The sequence below is a fragment of the Brassica napus genome, chromosome A6 (assembly GCF_020379485.1).
Source record: "Brassica napus cultivar Da-Ae chromosome A6, Da-Ae, whole genome shotgun sequence".
NCBI classification, from domain to species: Eukaryota; Viridiplantae; Streptophyta; class Magnoliopsida; order Brassicales; family Brassicaceae; genus Brassica; species Brassica napus.
The window spans coordinates 14182460-14193545 of NC_063439.1; the positions used below are offsets into that span (position 1 = coordinate 14182460).

General features: G+C 47.5%; 1 non-coding gene across 1 annotated transcript; it reads left to right on the plus strand.

The window, feature by feature from the left end:
- The first annotated feature begins 9558 nt into the window (after positions 1-9558).
- Positions 9559-9664, plus strand: LOC125575967. Its single transcript, XR_007314507.1, has one exon. It is a non-coding gene; the product is annotated as a small nucleolar RNA R71 (small nucleolar RNA).
- Positions 9665-11086: the final 1422 nt, after the last annotated feature.

Sequence of the window (11086 nt, forward strand, 5' to 3'; positions counted from 1 at the left end):
ATTATGAAGCGCTTTTGAGGCTTCAACTTGTCAGGGGTACGGATAAGCATAGGTTGGTCCCTCGGAAATTTATGTCAGTGGTTAAGAAGTTTATTTCGAACTTCAACTCGTGGAAGAAGTTCTTTTTCTTTGTTCGTATAGACGCTGCATCCGTCGAAGAGAGTTGCATTCCACTGTTCCGGAGGTTGCCGAATGATCGTCCCTTCATCAACCCTTTGCTCCGTTCCCCGAGGACATCATTTCGGTGAGGGATCTTCTCAGGAATGGTCCCTTCTTCTGGACTTCTTTTACGCCGAAGAGGGTTCGGAAGGCACTGAGATTCGTGCAACCCGGTCCTGCTTTGGATGCGGACACGGGAAGCGACTCCGAACCCGACGACCAGAATCCCGTCGAAGCTCCAACAGCTGTGCCGGAGTCGAGCTCTTGGAAGGGAAAAGATGTCGATCTTGGCGACATAGAGTTTTCGATGGATGACTCTATGCTTCCAGGATGGGATCCGAACCTTGCTTACGGCGACGGGAGCGGTTCGAGCGAGGCCCCTATTCCGGATTTCGATGATTTCTTTGCTGGGCTGCCATCGGGTTTCGATGCTCCTCCTCCTACGAAAGAATCGGCGAGGCCGAGAGTCGTTGCGGAAGGATCTCGCATCATCAATGGGGTTAGTTTTTTGAGAATTTTTTGGTGATTGTCCTGTGTATATGTTTATAACATGCCAATCGATTTTGCAGGGCCTGAGCTTGCTGGGCTCGGCCATTGAGGCGGGCCATAGAGAAGCCATGGTCTACCGCTTCAAAGCGGAGAAAGCGGAGCGGGATCTCGCTCGCGTGCAAGGCGAGATGCTGGAGCGAGAGGCGCAACTTACTCGTGATCATGCGCGGGCTGTTCGTAAAGCGGAGAGGAAAGGCAAAAGAGAAATCGTCGAGGTGATGAAGACTCGTGCATCTCAATTCCAGGTTGAGTATGGGAACCTCAAGAATGCCTTTACCTCGGTGGGTGACTTTCGCGAGTGCCGCGGTTCGGTCGGAAGTCTTTGGAGGACGCGAGCCGATGACTATGTGTTTGAAGAGGAAATGAGCTTGATGAAGAGTGGGATGAGTGAACGTGCCCATGCTGAGGCGCTTATCCCTCCGATTGACGAGAAGATTCAAGGGTTCTGGGATTCCATCCCGGTTTCCCCTGATACCGAGGAGGTTCCGACCGGGTTTCCCGATGGTGGCGAGGAAGTGGATCGTCCCGCGGATGCGTTCGGCGCTTCGTTGTCCGGGGACTTTGACTTTGGATTATGAGGGGCGGATTAGTTATCCTTTTATCTGTTTTCGGCCAAGTGTGGCCCTTTGAATTTGGATTTTGTTTAGGCCTAGATGGCCGTATTTGTATTTACCGGGACTGGCCGTTGGTGGCTTTGAATCCCTTGCCGCTTTGCGCGGTTTATTTATATGATAAATGTTTTGTTTCGAGTTTTCCTGAGTAGGGTTGAAGTAAATACGAGTTGTCGTCTCATTAGACGTTCAATCTGTTGGTTCGTTCGTGATTTTCGTAAAAATTTACTTATCTTTACGATTTTCGAGAACATTGAGATATGAACGGAGAGACATGGTTTAGGATCTCGTATCTTTTAGAGATCATGCCTTGAGATGTTTGAGACCAGAGCGTTGGGTTTAGGGCAAGACCTAGGTTTACTTTCGGTTAAGGTTTGTGCGGTGACTAGCCGGCTATTGTTTTTCCTGTTGCGATTTCTTCCTGACTCGCACCGATTTAAAGTCCGCGATATGTTCTCGGCTTATATGACTTGTATGGTACGAATCGAGCATCTTCTCAGAATCAACTGGAAGTGCTAAACCAAAATTTCGGATTTTTGTTGTAGTGCGCTTTTGTCCTTGTGCTGGACGTTTTTAAAGATCAAAAGAGTGATCGGATTGCGTTTGTTTAAGACGGCTGGCGTGTTCGTCGGGGCCAATCGACGAACGGGGTGTAAGGTTTTTGGTGGTCGCGTTCGGACAATTTGTTAGCATTGTCCTCGAATTTTAACTTTTGCGACGTCTCGCAGTTATTTCGAGGATTATACGTGTATTTTTGCGTGTTTGAAAGATGATAATCTTTACGATTTTTGGGCCGGAAGGGGCCGCAGACAAGAGTCTTAACGTTTTCAGGCGTGTCCTGAAAGTTTCTTTTGTGTTTTACTGAAGCGTAAACGTTTTCGATAAAAAGGACAACGTATATTGTAGTAAAAGTTTTTGAAGTTTCTAAAAACTCGATTACAATAATGAAGATTTTTCTAAGTGGGAGTATACGAGTATACGCACCCACTCCCCCCCCCCCTTTTTAGAGAGGGGGATAGCTGAACTCGTCTTTTGACGAGCTGCCTACGTACCCCTTTCGAGGATCAAGCCATCTCGTAGTTCTGTTTCATGCCGCGAGTGTTCTTACTCGGCGGTAGATGTCGCGATGTCCGCCTTGACCGTGTCGATCGTGGCTGGGTCGACGCTATTTTCCGGATGTTCCGGTTGAGTTGTCGCGTGGGCTTCGGATTTATGTCGAGCTTCGACGTCCGATGCGTTTGCGTCGATAGACGATTTTACTTCGTCTTCTCCCGGGGCGCTTTTGGCTGAAGATCGATCTATCTTCGCGCGTTTGCCGTTTGCGGAAGCCGTGATTTGCCTTAACTTATGCTCCGCGAGGAAGCATAGTCGCGACTGTTTTTGGCATCCCCAGATGGCCGCGACTCCGCTCGGCGTTGGGAACTTGAGACCCAGGTGGTAGGTTGACGGAACTGCCTGCATGGCGTTGAGCCATGGGGTTCCCATGATCACGTTGTAGATAGCGGGATGATCGACTACCGCGAATTCGACGATTTTCGTGATCTCCTTGGCCATGACTGGCAATTGGATTGATCCGAGAGTCATCGACACTTCGCCTGAAAAACCCGTGAGTGGTTTTGGCGTCGGAATTACTTCTCCGAGTTTGATACTCATCCGCTTGAGAGTGTCGCGGAAGATTACGTTGACCGTGCTTCCCGTGTCGACGAGTACCCTTCCGACTTCTAAATCTCGTATGACGAGATCTATGACGAGCGGGTCGCAGTGAGGTTGGTCGATACCGCCGGCTTCTTCCTCTGTGAAGGTGATCGAGCAACTTTGGCCGTCTCGAGGAGGAGACCATGTAGGCCAATTTGCACTTGATTCTGCCTTCCGTTGGTAAGCCTTGATGGCCGACACGGTATCGCCGCAGTATTGTGATCCTCCGATGATCATATTGACTCTGCGACGATTGTTATCGTTCCCTTTGTCATCCGGCCTCCTACCGCGTTTATCCCCAGGATGGTTTCGTTGAGGGGATTTTTCAGCGGGCGGATTTCTATCCGTCTTTGGAGGCCGATCAGAATCGAGGATGAGATCCTTGACGCTAGTTACTTCCGAAAGCTCTCCAGCGAGTAGCTTCGCGGCCAGTCTTGCTCCCAAGACTTTGCAATTGGTCGTGGAGTGTCCTCGGGATTGGTGGAACTCGCAGAAGGTGTTTTCGTCATACCCTTGATTGCGAGTCCATGTGTTGCCCGTGGTCCGGCCTTGATCCGAACTGATCGCATAGTTATGCGCCCCTTGGAGATCTTCCCCCTCGTGATGGACGTACTTGTCGTTACGAGAGTTCTTCTTTTTCCCCTTCGGATCTGCGTCTTTCGAGGATGGTCTTGCCGGCTTATGTTTTTGCGATAAGACTTTAGTTTCTTCCTCGACTATGATGTAGTCCGTTGCTTTGTGGAGGGCGTCCTGGATCGTTCGCGGTTTGTCGAGAGTTATCCATTTTCTGAATTTCGACTTGTACCAGAGCGTCTTTCTCAGCGCGTCGATGGCCACTTTGTCGCTTATCCCGCTGACCCTGGACATTATCAGCTTGAACCGACTGATAAACTCGCGGAGGGGTTCGTCTTCCCTCTGGGAGAGACTCCAGAGGTCAACATCGGAGGTTTCCCTGTCTATGAATACAGAGTACTGTTTGAGGAATTCCGATGCGAGCTGTCGAAAACTCCCGATGGTGTTGCGACGAAGGCGTGCGAACCATTCGAGCGCTGCTCCTTCGAGATTTTCGACGAACAGGCGGCAATAGCCGGCATCTTTTTCGCCGTCCTTCAGTCTTGCTCTTCCCATCGCGATGTGGAAAGCCTGAAGGTGCGCTTTTGGATCGGCCGTACCATCGTACTTCGGTACTTTGATCTTTCCCGGATCGGACACCCTCATGTCCGAAATGCGACTGGTAAAGGGGGTCTTTCGAGCTCCTTCCAGCAGTCGATCGATCTCGGGGGCAGCACTAGTAGCATGATGGATTTGAGACTTTACGGCTCTCACTTCTGCCGCAGTCTTAGTGATGTAGTCGCGAAGATCGCGGATATCCGATGTCTCGTCAGTGGATTTCCGAGCCTGTCGGCGTTTACTGCGAGTGAGCTCGGTTTGCCTTTCGGCCAGCTCCTCTTGTTCGTTCCAATAGGCGACTTCTTCTTCTTCCGTCATTGGTTTTTCGAACGGGGAGCCTTCCCGAGCGGATCGGCTTCTGGTCCTCTTGGATGTCTGTCTACATCCTCGTCGGTGTCGTTGGAGACATCGCTAGGATCCAGGTCAATGTGTTCGGCTTCGTTATCCTCCGAGTCCTTTGCAGGGGGCGGAAGATTTTCAGGGTTCCCCTTTTCGACGGGAGATTTCTCGCTAGGGTTTTGACCGGAAGGTCGTTCCCGCGCGAGTCCTGCTCTATCGAGTGGGGTGGCGAAGTCGAGCCTCTTCCCGCGGATTTTGGTGGTTCCGCGGGGACAGATAGCTTGGGTTCTTGCCGTTAAGGTTTCAACCTGTTTGGTCAAGGTATTAACGAGCTTATCCTGTTCTTCCGACCTTTTCTCATAGGCGGCGTTGGCTTGCGCATTGGCCGCGGATACGTCCGCTACTGGAGTGTGGAGATCGGTGCCGCTGCCTCCATTAAGAGGAGTTTGCACGTTATCCGCGTCGTTGGTTGACATGTCAGATTGTGTGTGGCTTTTGCGGGTTAGATTGATCCGTAAGTCCCCCTCCTTCTAGCGCCAAACTGTGGGAACCGAAATTCACACTGTCGATTTCCGTTTAAATAAGGAAACTAGGAAAACCCTAATTTCCCAGAGGACCCGGATATCTGTTAATTACCACACGTCAAGCAATCAGAACACGAGAATAACAACGATAAAAATAAAAAAATCGAAAAGAGAGCAAAGTAGATCTTATTCCGAATCTGCGTATGAGCGTTACAACAAGGTATAAGCCTGGGCTCGAGAGCTGTCGGCGAGATTCCTAGTTCTAGCAACGCTAAGACGGCTAAACCTAATTGAGTCGCAGCTCGAAATAACAAAAACGGAAAATTGCCAAAATTGCTCTAAGTGCTAAGTTTGCTCTGAAAAAGTCCTCCTCCTTGCTCCTCGCCTAGGACTCCTTATATACTAGCTCCAAGGTCGGTTTACGCTTTTACTCTTCTGCCCTTAAGCCGTCATAGCATAAAAATGGAGATATTCCATTTTTCCCGATCTTCACAATTATCTTCAAAACTTCCGTATTTATCCGCGGAAACTTGACATTTATCCTTCCTCGTGGGCCAAGCGTGAACCATGCTGCGGTTCACGGGCTTTTGGTTAGGAAAAATCATAGGATGGGCCTCGAGTCGTGTTTTAGGTCCCTTTGGGCCGTCTTCCGACTCGACACATTTACTACGAGTTTTCCGCGGTTTCTAATCCGCGAAGTTTTATCGATTAATTAGAATAGCGGGACACATGGACTGAGCTTGCTACGGTCTTCGGGAGATAGCATTCGAAGGTTTGACGAGAATGCAAGGACTGGTGTCGTATCGATGTTCGGAAAGGTTCAATCGCTACACAGCGACCGAACTTTGGCTCGAGCCTGGTCGCTATGTAGCGACCGAGCTTTGCTCGGGTTTGGTTGCTGCATAGCGACCGGACGGCGTGTATGCGTGGTGACCGAGCTTGATTTGTTCGGTTTGAATCCCAAAGGATACTTCTTCGTAAAAACTTTGTATTGGTTATTTTTACGAAAATTACATCTCTTCTTTTACTATCTCTTTCGGAAATACGATCTCAGAGGATTTTCGGGTGGTAATTCCGTCGTATCCGTTTTTGACCCCAACATTGAGCTCCTTTCCCAGTTTCTCCTGAGCTCCACAAATACCAAACACCATTTCATCGATTTCTTCTTTGGTGTAGAGTTCTGGTGCCAGTCTTGTGAGTGTGAAGGAAGTGGCATGTTCTGGAAGACAGATGTGGCTCTCTTCAAAAAGAGATGCTCTTTCCAAGTATTTTCCTGATGTTGTCCTTTGTGACAGGTATCATCTCACCAGCTGCGCTTCGTGCGTGTCCACGCTCATCTCTGTAGACTCCATATTCGTCCCTTTGTTCCCAAGTGAACTTTCTGGCTCCATACATGTCGAAAGCGCGGCTCCCACATTCATAGCGTCTCTCGATCGACGTCGGATTATCCATATCGATCGACGTTGGTGTTACCCTGTCGATCGATGTCTCCATTATACCGTCGATCGATGCTTGCCCTTTTGGTTGGCGTGATAGATCTGGGTTGGTCTCTATTGGGGTGACTCCTGCGTGGTTGTTGGGATCTGTTAGAATGACGTCTGGAGTGCCACGTTGCTGTGAGAACAGGTTTTCGGGTCCATTGGTTACTTAAAGGATGTCTGCTATGTCCTCTCTGGACACTTGTAAAATCCTTCCATCCATTGCACGTGCGTTGCCATCTGGATCCCTGAAAATACCAAATTCATCAGGTGTTAGAAAACCATAATCAATGTTTGCATAATTATTCTTTTTAGAAATAGAGAGATTAGGGTTTAGAGTAGTATCGATCGATGTAGATACAGTTACATCGATCGATGGCAGAGTAATTTCTGCAGAACTTGTGTTCTTGAGATGATTGCTCTTCATGGATTTTTCTGTTGATGTAGAAGGAAGAGTGTTCATCTTATTTGCTTGTGTATTTGCTCTGATGTGTGTAGGTGGTTTCGGAGGTGCAAAACGATTTATATAGGTATATGTAAACCTAGTTAGGGAGGAAATATTCTCCTGCTCCTGAATTTTCGCTGCGGCGCGAATATCGATCGATGTTCCTTTCGGTGTGTCGATCGATGTAAGCGGTTGTTTTGCTGGACGAGGGTGGGTATCGACCGATGTGGAGTGCACAGCGTCGAACGATGTTGGAAACGTGTTGGTGAAATTGTGTATTTCAAGTCTTTCATCCTGCAAAGACATTTCTATTGCACGTTCTTTCCAGTAATCCTCATCGTATTCCTCGGTATGTTCCTCATGAGGTGAAGTAATTACAGTGTCAACTGCAAAACTTTCATGGAAACCACTGTCTGCGCAACTGCCTATGGAATAATCATCATGTCCTCTCCTGGTTGGAGGTTGGAAGGCAAAATGTTGGTAGCAATGATTAGGTGAAGCGAAATGGTCAAGTGGGTGCATTATGTCGAATGACGTGTTGTTGTGGTCATCGGTCACCATTTACACATTGGAATCGATCGATGGAAAGAATGGGGGTGTCGGTCGATTTCGAGTACTCTGTTTCGTACTCCGATTCATACTCTGCTCCACAATGGCATGCGCCAATGAAGCCAAGTTCTTTCCCATAATCCACAGAATTAATTACCTTTCTCTTAGGTCGGATGGGATCGTAGTGGATGTTTGGGTCTATGAGCGTTAGACACAATTTATTTTTGTTCATGTCACATACAGCTTCTACTGTAGCTAGGAAGGATCTTCCAAGCAGAAGTGAAGAGTTCCAGTAAAGCTCGATGTCTAAGACATGAAAATCTACAGGGACAAGGGCATTACCAATCAGTACCTCCAGATCTCTTATGATGCCTCCGGATCGTTTCTCTGAAAGATCCACGAAGGTGAAGGATTCTGTTGAGGGTTCGATGGTCAAACCAAGCTGGTCCGCCATGATCCTAGGGAGGATACTAACCGATGCTCCTGTGTCACACATTGAATGGGGAAATTCAACACCTTTGATTATGCATGGTATTGCAAACTTCCGAGGATCACTCTTCTTCGTCAATGTGATCCTGTGTTTCATCTTTCCTCTGACTTGATGAAACATTCTCCTAATGTCCTCCTCAGTTACCTTTGTTTCTCTGAAGAACATCCACAACCGGTGTGTGAAGTAAGCTTCATCAAAAGGTTTTTCGATTGGGATTCTGAGGACTCGTTTAGTGAAACCATCCATCTCCTTATCGTTAGCTTCCCTCTTAAGGTTTTTAGGAATCTTCTCCTTCCTTTTTCTTAACCTTCTCCCTTCAGATTCTTTTTCTTCTTGAACAGGTTCTGTTGAACTATTTAAAGGGTTGGGTGTTGGTTCGGGTGGGTTTGCTAATGGTTTAGGTGGTGGTCTGAGTGCATTGATGTAATCATTATCGATTGAGGGTAACCGCACTCGGTATGTCAGAGGTGCCTGTCGATCGATGGGAGGTGTGTTGTGACGATCGACGTCGGACTCACTCTGTCGATCGATGGTTGAGTTAACCGATCGATTGATTTTTTCATAGAAAGGGGGGGTGGGTGAGGATGCTTAGCTGCGAATTCTCCATGAGTTAGAATTCGAACCGCATTGCATTCAGTCGAATCGGCAGACGACGTCGATCGATGTCTGGAGTAAACCGTCCATCGATCTTCATCATGGTCTGTCGATCGATGCGAGTTCATCGACATCGGTCGACCATTGGGATCCGCCGAGACTCATGGAGCTTTCGATTTTGAAATCTCCTTCCTCAAGGTTTTCATTTCTCACCACTTGCCAGAATTCATCATCTATGATGGCATTTATGTGGTGTTTCCCTTTGTCGGCTCCTGCTTCTCTAGCAAAAGCTTCTTGCCTCTTAATAGTCTCGCCCGTCTAAATTACTTGGGTTTCAAGTTTTCTCACCTGAGTCCCTAAGGTCTCGATTTTGGTGTTCAGATTGTTGTAGGCAGAGTCTATCTTACCGTTGAAATCCACGGTGATTTGTTGTGGTCCCAACAGTACTCGATCAAGCATTTCTTCGATCTTGCTTTCCTGAGTTTGGGGTGGTGGATTTTGATAGTAAGAGTTCGAGTAGCTCTTGCTGTTGTTGAAGGGTTTTTGAAATTGTGAACTTTGGTTACTTCTTTGGCCATTTCCAAAGAAGTTTCTGTTTCCGCCCTGGTTTCCAAATTTTTGGAATCCGGTACCTCCGATGTAGTTCACATCTTCTTCTCCTTCAGTATCTGCTACTTCTCCTTCAGCTGAACAGACTTGCTTCCTAAGAAGTTCGTGCACCACATCTAACTTAGCTCTTACTTCGTCCATCTGTTCCTTCCCGATAGAGGCTACAGACTTCTTCCGTTCAGAGTCAGTGTTTTTGGTGCTGCTGCTGTTAGCAAGGTTTTCGATAAGTCTCACAGCTTCCAACGGATTCCGAGTAGTGAAGTTTCCTTCACTCGCCGTATCAAGAGCCATTTGATACTGTAAGGCGAGACCTCGGAAGAAAGTGCTTAGCAGCTGCACTTCATTAAATCCGTGGTGTGGACAGTCTCGCTGGAAAAACCTAAATCTAATCCACGCATCTTTGAAGGACTCTCCAGCCTTCTGCGAGAATGTGGAAATTTTGTTCCGAAGTTCTTCAGCGCGCGCCTCATCGAAGAAGTTTCGTAAGAAAGCATTCTTGATGTCGCTCCAGGATGTTAAAGATCCTGTGGGTTGCTGCCTAAGCCAGTGCATCGCTTCTCCATTCAGCGTGTATCTGAAGAGCTTGCACAGCAGGTAATCTTCGGGGACTCCTTCCATCCGAATGGCAGCGATTAGATCCTCGAACCGTTCCAAATGGTCCATAGGATGCTCGTGCGGTAACCCAGAGTAGGGTATCTGGGACACGAGAGTGTAGTATTGAGGCTTCAGCTCAAAATTCTGCTTCTGGATCTCCGTAAGTCGAATCGCTGATCGGTTGGAATAGTACTCATCTGGGCGATTGTAGTCGGCCAGTGGTTTCGATCGAGCGTCCTCATCTACAGGTTGAGCAGCTCCTGTAGCATCAGCATCAGGGATTACAGTTCCCTGAGCATCTATTTTCTGACCTGTTGCATTACGCAGATGACCGGCCTGGTCATACAGGTTTCCGTTCTCATCCTGAGTTAGAATAATAATGTTTACCATTTTTGACGACACGTTATCGATCGACGTACGCGGTGTATCGATCGTTGTCGAAACGACTGGGATCGATCGACGATGACGGTCTGGTGTCGGTCGACGGTTGGTTGTGTGTATCGATCGACGACGAAGTGGTTGCGTCGAGCGATGTGGAACGTTGACCTCTATGGATGGTGCGTTCCAAATGAGCAGGATCGTCTGAGAACAGCAAGTCTTTCTCCTTGTTGCTTCTGGTACCGCTGGGCATGCACCTGAAAAGACAAGAAAAAGAAAGATTATTAGAAAAGGGGGTAAAGAAAAGAATAAGAACAAATAAAACTAAATCTAATGGCGATCAAAGCTCCCCGGCAACGGCGCCAAATTTGATACCACTCAAATTACCCTAAGGAGTGTTACTCTAATCAAAAGAGGTTCAGATGTAGTACTTAGGGATCGAATCCACAAGGAGCTAGGGAACAATTAAATCTAGTGTTTATTAATTCTAAAGGTTGTAATGTTTTTAATAAAATAGCAATAGTAACTAGCAAGTAAATGATAAATGTAACTTAGGTTGGAAATGATATTAGATGCAGGGCCACTATTCAGGTGTTGGAGATTATAATTCCTATAAATGCCTAACTGTTGCATGCATGATATATTAGAGCTCATTCGCTTAACTCAGTGATCAGCTGTCGCATGTACCACTGCTTAACAGACTAGATCTTGTGTCTCACCAGTTAGATGCAGACACAAGAGAGTGTCGATCGATAGTCTATTAAGACGTCGACCGATACACTTTTACCAACATCGATCGATTGTCAGTTGGGGACATCGATCGACGGGTTCTAGCCAGGCCTATGCGCGAGTATGAAAATGCTCTACTAAGATTCTAAATTGGCGGTTAGCCCTCTCTAGCA